This window comes from Pseudophryne corroboree, chromosome 9, assembly GCF_028390025.1.
Source record: "Pseudophryne corroboree isolate aPseCor3 chromosome 9, aPseCor3.hap2, whole genome shotgun sequence".
NCBI classification, from domain to species: Eukaryota; Metazoa; Chordata; class Amphibia; order Anura; family Myobatrachidae; genus Pseudophryne; species Pseudophryne corroboree.
In genome coordinates this window covers 104,050,555-104,058,078 of record NC_086452.1, presented here as the reverse complement: position 1 = coordinate 104,058,078, position 7,524 = coordinate 104,050,555, and the positions used below count along the sequence as shown (strand labels likewise).

General features: G+C 42.4%; 2 pseudogenes; both read left to right on the top strand.

Annotated features, from left to right (window-relative positions):
• The first annotated feature begins 578 nt into the window (after positions 1-578).
• Positions 579-697, top strand: LOC134962122 (5S ribosomal RNA; annotated as a pseudogene).
• A 4,263-nt stretch (positions 698-4,960) lies between these two features.
• Positions 4,961-5,079, top strand: LOC134962121 (5S ribosomal RNA; annotated as a pseudogene).
• The last annotated feature ends 2,445 nt before the right edge of the window (positions 5,080-7,524 follow it).

Genomic DNA, 7,524 nt, shown 5'->3' with positions numbered 1-7,524 from the left:
TATCTTCGGCAGAAGATAAAATGTAGGTGTTTTTGGGTTCAGGACTGTGAGATATTGTGATTCCTGCTTGGTGATTGTACATTGAGCTACGGCTTCCTGTATTAGGTTATTGTAGGCGGTCAAGAATCTGGCGGTGGGATTGCTGAGAAGTTTTTGATAGCATGCTGGATTATGTAGCTGTCTATGAGCTTCAGTGATGTACATTTCTTGGGGCCAAAGGACAATGTTGCCACCTTTATCCGAAGGTTTTATAATGATGTCACGCCATGTGCCCAATTCCTGGAGTGCTTTTCTCTCCTTGAATTTGAGATTATTAGGAAATTGCTGAAGTCCATTTTTGGTTTGTATATAGATGTCGTCAAATTCTTTAGACACTCTATTCAAGAAGACCTTGATCTCTGGACAGTTATTGTCAGGAGGGAAAAAAGAGGATTTGGGTCTGCACTTGGGTCTTTGAATGGATGCTTCATCCATATTTTCTTTTTCTTTTTCTCGTTCTTTCTTTCTGTCTCCCCTTTTTTTCCTCTTTCTTCTGTTTCCTACATAGGTGCACTCTCATTGGTGCAATCCAAAAAATTCTCTACTATCATACCACGCTGCCAATGCCCGATCTCGTCTGATCTTGGAAGCCAAACAGCGTTGGGCCGGGTCAGTACCAGGAGAGGAGACTTCCTGCGAATACCCGGTGTTGTAGAGTTGGGACCATTTCCCTCCACATGTGTTTGCAATACCAACAGCAGCATCACCACTAATTCTCCTTTTCCCCCCTTTTCCTTTTCTTTTTGAGGCTTAATACTAATTTTTGTGGCTTACGTCAGAAAGTCCAGCTCATTTGAATGCAGGAGACTAACCAATTTTGAATCAAGTAGCCCAAGTGGGTCTTACTTATTTAATAACTCTTATGATCACTCCCTGGTTCTATTAACACAGATATTCTGTGCTGGTCAGGGGAATTGGGGGTAAGACCAATCAATGTCTACAACCATTCCAATTACCAAGTGTGATTAATACAGGAAGCCGTAGCTCAATGTACAATCACCAAGCAGGAATCACAATATCTCACAGTCCTGAACCCAAAAACACCTACATTTTATCTTCTGCCGAAGATACATAAAAATGCCCTTAACCCACCAGGGAGACCTATTATGTCTGGCAACGGCGGACTTCTGGAACAACCTAGTAGATTTTTGGACCTGATCTTCGAGACTTTGTTCTTTCTTTGCCTTCCTATCTACAAGACACATCTGATCTACTACGCAAGATCCATGACATACATTTTGAAACCAATTTTCTTCTGGTGACTCTAGATGTAGAGGCACTCTACACTAGCATTAACCATCATCAAGGCCTTAGAGCTGTCAAATATTATCTGGATCAAGGAGGCGAGAAAGATTTTTCAAATTTTCTTTTGAGATTACTCGACTTTGTCCTCTCTAAGAATTACTTTGTCTTTCAAGAAAAATTTTTCTTACAAGTGAGAGGTACAGCAATGGGCGCAGCCTGTGCACCGACGTATGCAAACTTGTTTTTGGGATGGTGGGAACACTTTTATGTCTTTAAAACCATCAATGAGAAATACACCATTCATGTGATATTATGGCTAAGATACATCGACGATATCTTTATCATCTGGGACGGAGATAGGGACCTTCTGATGGATTTTATTACCATCCTTAATACCAATGACCTCAACATCAATCTGACCTACACCATCAGTGCAGAAAAAGTTCCATTCCTGGACCTGAATATCTATAAATCCACTACAGGTTTTCTTGAAACTGAGCTATATCGGAAGGAGACTGCAACCAACAGTCTCCTCTTCCAGACCAGCTCTCATTTTCCCCCTACGGTGGAAAACATCCCCAAAGGAGAGTATCTTAGGCTACGGCGTAACTGCTCAGAAGAACACACCTTCAAAAACAAGAGCAGAGAACTCACTAATCGCCTCCTGACTAGGGGTTATAGCAGACGATCACTCAAACGCGCATATTCAGCCACAGCAATGGTAAAGAGAGAGAGTCTGATTTTCAAGAAGAAGAAAGAGGTCCCCGAACAGGAAGATGTTATTAGATTCATAGGAACGTTCTGCCCTGAGTGGAGAATGCTCAAGAATGCGGTAACAAGACACCTCTCCATATTACAGCTGGATCCTGATTTATCCCCTTTTCTGAATTCACCCCTACAGATGAGCTGGCGGAGATCCAAAAACATTAAAGATCAGCTAGTTCAGAGCCACTTCACAACAACTACACTGAAGAAACCCTCGGTCACAGGCTCTTTTCCCTGTGGTAAATGTAAATCATGCCCTCAGATTCTGAAAATCAATACGATTAAGGACAGATATGGCCAAACAGTGAAATTACAACACTATTTTAACTGTGATACACAAGCAGTTATTTACTGTATAACCTGCGGATGTAATCTAAAATATGTCGGCATGACCACACGAAAACTCAAAGAAAGAGTTTTGGAACACTTGGGGAATATACGCGATGCAGCGAAAGACCTTGCACGAATGAAACAACTTACTTCTGTTACCAGGCATTTTCACCATCACCACAAGGGATCCATCAAAGAATTTAAAGCCTTCGGTCTAGATCGTGTCCAATTGGGCATACGAGGTGGGGATATTACCAAGGAACTATACAAGAAGGAAAGTGAATGGATCTTTCGGCTCAACAGTCTCAGGCCTTATGGCCTGAATGAAAACATCAATTATGCAGTGTTCTTGTGAATAATCCTTCCACTAACAGAATTTATTCCAATTCTCACCACTTCTTTATAATTAACACTCCTTTAACTGCCAAATTCCCTTCTCTTTCCCCCCCCATTTTTTCATTCCTTTTTTTCCTCTATTACTCTCCCCTTCCCTCCCCTTTCTCCACCCCTCCCCCCCACCCGCCTATCCCCTTACCCACACTCCATTCACAGGCCTTCAATGGGTGGTCACTTCTACCCGTTTGCACTCCCCTTCCCTTCACCAACCTCCCTTTCTCCTCCCATACTCCATAGCTACACCGTTCCCTAGTTATCTATTCCACCTCACTGGCACACTTTTGTCCCATTCACCTTTTGGTGTTTACCAGTTATCTTTTCCCTCTTTCCCCCTCCCCTCACCTCCTACCTTTTCATCAACACTATTTCAATCCTCCAATACCCTTAAATTATGTACCCCATTTACGCTCACATCTTTTTCTTGCGTATCAATATAAAAATTTGGCACAGCTGATCGGCCATTCTGTTTTAATCCCCAAGGTACTGTTATCATTTGTTTTTTATAATGATTCCATTTTTATTTATATTTTATTTTCCATTTATTTTTTATTTTCATCCCTTATTAATATAATTTTTTACTTTTTCATATTTAATTTATTTTATTCTACCTTCATTGATGCCACTTTAATTTTCTCCTACCTGTCTTCCCACCCAGGGTCCTACTTATTATAATGTTTCTTTAATTCTATATTTTATCTATGTTGTAATCAGTCTTCCTTTCCTAGCGCCGCTGTCTTGCCATTAATTAAGATGGCGCCAAGGACCTATTTGCTCTCACATTAGGCAATTGCCATCCACAAAGATGGCGCCCGCGATCTCGCGATACTTCAGGGCCATCATATGTGCACACACGGACAGTCACCCAATGGCCTCCCGTGATCGCACAAGCCCCGCCCCCCAATGCACGTCACGTATCGTCTCCATAACAACGGACAGACGCTCCACAGCGGCGGCTGCTATCCTCAGCCTAGCGCTCATGATATCCTCCAATTAATGGTTAGTACACACCCATCAGCTGCTATAAAACCCCACGCTGCACACTCCCTCCTAAACCCGGAAGTGAACAAGCCCGTCAGGGCGAAACGCGTTTTCCGAGAGGGGGACCACACACGGAGTGATTTCTCAGCTCCTGCCTGGGCACATGACACTGCCCTAACCTGCCTTCTTTCTCCAATTTTGGTGACCGTAAGCCTACAGCTGTTCTGTGCACATCCTGCACAGACAGCAACACACCTTTTCGTATTTACTACTTATGTTTCATTAGACAGCATGCTAACAGCCATGTAGCATACGTAGATATATTTTTTGGCAGATAGTGCTATTGACTACAAGCCTGCCGCTGTCCTATGCATACTTGGCACAGACGGCAACCTTTTGATGGGCATTAAGCTTCCATCACATCCGATTGGACCTATTGGTACTCTGCTCTGTATATAGTGTGCACAGACAACAACACATTGAGAGCATCTATTAATATGCTTGATTATACAGCAAATGTTTAGATCTGTGTATTCCTATCAGAGTTCCACTGCCGTTCTGTGGATATTCTGCACAGACCGCAACTCTTGATGCGCTTTATATTTATCTGTTGCATGTTATTCCATTTCATTTGGACTTATGCAGCACACACATAGCCCTTTGCTACAGCACCACTGTCTAATAAATACAGCCCAAATTGTCTTTTCATCCCTTTTCTTCTTCCCTTATTTTTCCAAAATCAATATCTGTTAAAGTATTCATACTACTAAGAAATACTTTTTTCAAGCAGAGGCCAGTATTTTGTCTGATAATTATCTTACTCATCGTGAGCCTCAGCATACTCTTTGAACTTCTAAACTTTATCCTAAATATGCACGTTAAATACCAATGTGATTTTCTAAATTAATGCTTAATTTTTTGACAGTTCAACCCAGCATATCTTTCATATCTCTTGCTCATACTTCACTATTGCTTCATGGACTCTCATCTGCGATTCACGGAACACAATACCACCCAAGTGGGAATTGTTGAGCTGTGTCTAACGCAGAAAGCAGATCCATCTATTACGCTACACTGATTCATCTCTTTTCTCCTCTATACTATTTTCATTTCTTCTTTTCTCGTTCTTTCTTTCTGTCTCCCCTTTTTTTCCTCTTTCTTCTGTTTCCTACATAGGTGCACTCTCATTGGTGCAATCCAAAAAATTCTCTACTATCATACCACGCTGCCAATGCCCGATCTCGTCTGATCTTGGAAGCCAAACAGCGTTGGGCCGGGTCAGTACCAGGAGAGGAGACTTCCTGCGAATACCCGGTGTTGTAGAGTTGGGACCATTTCCCTCCACATGTGTTTGCAATACCAACAGCAGCATCACCACTAATTCTCCTTTTCCCCCCTTTTCCTTTTCTTTTTGAGGCTTAATACTAATTTTTGTGGCTTACGTCAGAAAGTCCAGCTCATTTGAATGCAGGAGACTAACCAATTTTGAATCAAGTAGCCCAAGTGGGTCTTACTTATTTAATAACTCTTATGATCACTCCCTGGTTCTATTAACACAGATATTCTGTGCTGGTCAGGGGAATTGGGGGTAAGACCAATCAATGTCTACAACCATTCCAATTACCAAGTGTGATTAAACAGACCAGAACATTTTATTAATTCTAATCATCACATTTTTTCTTTGATATGGATCATTTATATGGGTATTTTTATTACAAACATTAAAAGTTATGTTTTAAGTATTCTTCCTATATGTCATAGGAATTTTCCTTTCCTTTCAAGAGTGCGCCCACACAAGAGCCTTCTTTCTCTCCCTTCCTTCAAAGAAATAACCTCATAAATTATTTTTTTATGCACAAGGGTGTGCCATATGCCCACCAGCCGGGGTCAGATCCAGTGAGGGGGCGTGCGACTGCTCCCCCTCAGGGCAGAGGAGACTCACTGGGCCTACTTCAGCAAGGGGCTTCTGCCAGTGATAGGTAAGAGTAAATGCGAGGGTCGTATGATAATTATTTCCCACCCCACCAAACTCGGTGCCACTGGGTATATGAAAATACATATATACAGTGTATATATATATATATACAATGTCCTGAAGCCTGGCACTCCCTCCGTTACTTACATGCCCCGGTGCCCTCAGAATGAATGTTGAATAAAATGAACAAAAGCTGCGGCACTCAGGGTCTTAGAAAAAATAATTGTATTGAAAGATTACATAGCGCAGGTGCGCTATGTAATCTTTCAATACAATTATTTTTTCTAAGACCGTGAGTGCCGCAGCTTTTGTTCATTTTATATATATATATATATATATATATATTAGTGATGTGCACCGGAAATTTTTCTGGTTTTGTGTTTTGGTTTTGGATTCGGTTCCGCGGCCGTGTTTTGGATTCGGACGCGTTTTGGCAAAACCGCCCTAAAAATTTTTTGTCGGATTCGGGTGTTTTTTTTACAAAAAACCCTCAAAAACAGCTTAAATCATAGAATTTGGGGGTCATTTTGGTCCCATAGTTTTATTAACCTCAATAACCATAATTTACACTCATTTCCAGTCTATTCTGAACACCTCACAATATTATTTTTAGTCCTAAAATTTGCAACGAGGTCGCTGGATGACTAAGCTAAGCGACCCAAGTGGCCGACACAAACACCTGGCCCATCTAGGAGAGGCACTGCAGTGTCAGACAGGATGGCAGATTAAAAAAATAGTCCCCAAAAAGCACATGATGCAAAGAAAAAAAGAGGCGCATTGAGGTAACTGTGTGACTAATCTAAGCGACCCAAGTGGCTGACACAAACAGCTGGCCCATCTAGGAGTGGCACTGCAGTGTCAGACAGGATGGCAGATTAAAAAAATAGTCCCCAAACAGCACATGATGCAAAGAAAAAAAGAGGCGCAATGAGGTAGCTGTGTGACTAAGCTAAGCGACCCAAGTGGCCGACACAAACACCTGGCCCATCTAGGAGTGGCACTGCAGTGTCAGACAGGATGGCAGATTAAAAAAATAGTCCCCAAACAGCACAAGATGCAAAGAAAAAAAGAGGCGAAATGAGGTAGCTGTGTGACTAAGCTAAGCGAGCCAAGTGGCCGACACAAACACCTGGCCGATCTAGGAGTGGCACTGCAGTGTCAGACAGGATGGCACTTCAAAAAATAGTCCCCAAACAGCACATGATGCAAATAAAAATGAAACAAAAACGAGGTGCAAGATGGAATTGTCCTTGGACGTTGTATAAACAGGACATGCACACTTTAACAAACCCATCATTTCTGCGACAGGGTCTGCCACACAACTGTGACTGAAATGACTGGTTGGTTTGGGCCCCCACCAAAAAAGAAGCAATCAATCTCTCCTTGCACAAACTGGCTGTACAGAGGCAAGATGTCCCCCTCGTCCTCATCGTACGATTCCTCACCCCTTTCACTGTGTACATCCCCCTCCTCACAGATTATTAATTCATCCCCACTGGAATCCACCATCTCATGTCCCTGTGTACTGTCTGGAGGCAATTGCTGGTGAATGTCTCCACGGAGGAATTGATTATAATTCATTTTGATGAACATCATCTTCTCCACATTTTCTGGAAGTAACCTCGTACGCCGATTGCTGACAAGGTGAGCGGCTGCATTAACACTCTTTCGGAGTACACACTGGAGGGGGGGCAACTTAGGTAAAATAAAGCCAGTTTGTGCAAGGGCCTCTAAATTGCCTCTTTTTCCTGCCAGTATACGTACGGACTGTCTGACGTGGCTACTTGGATGCGGTC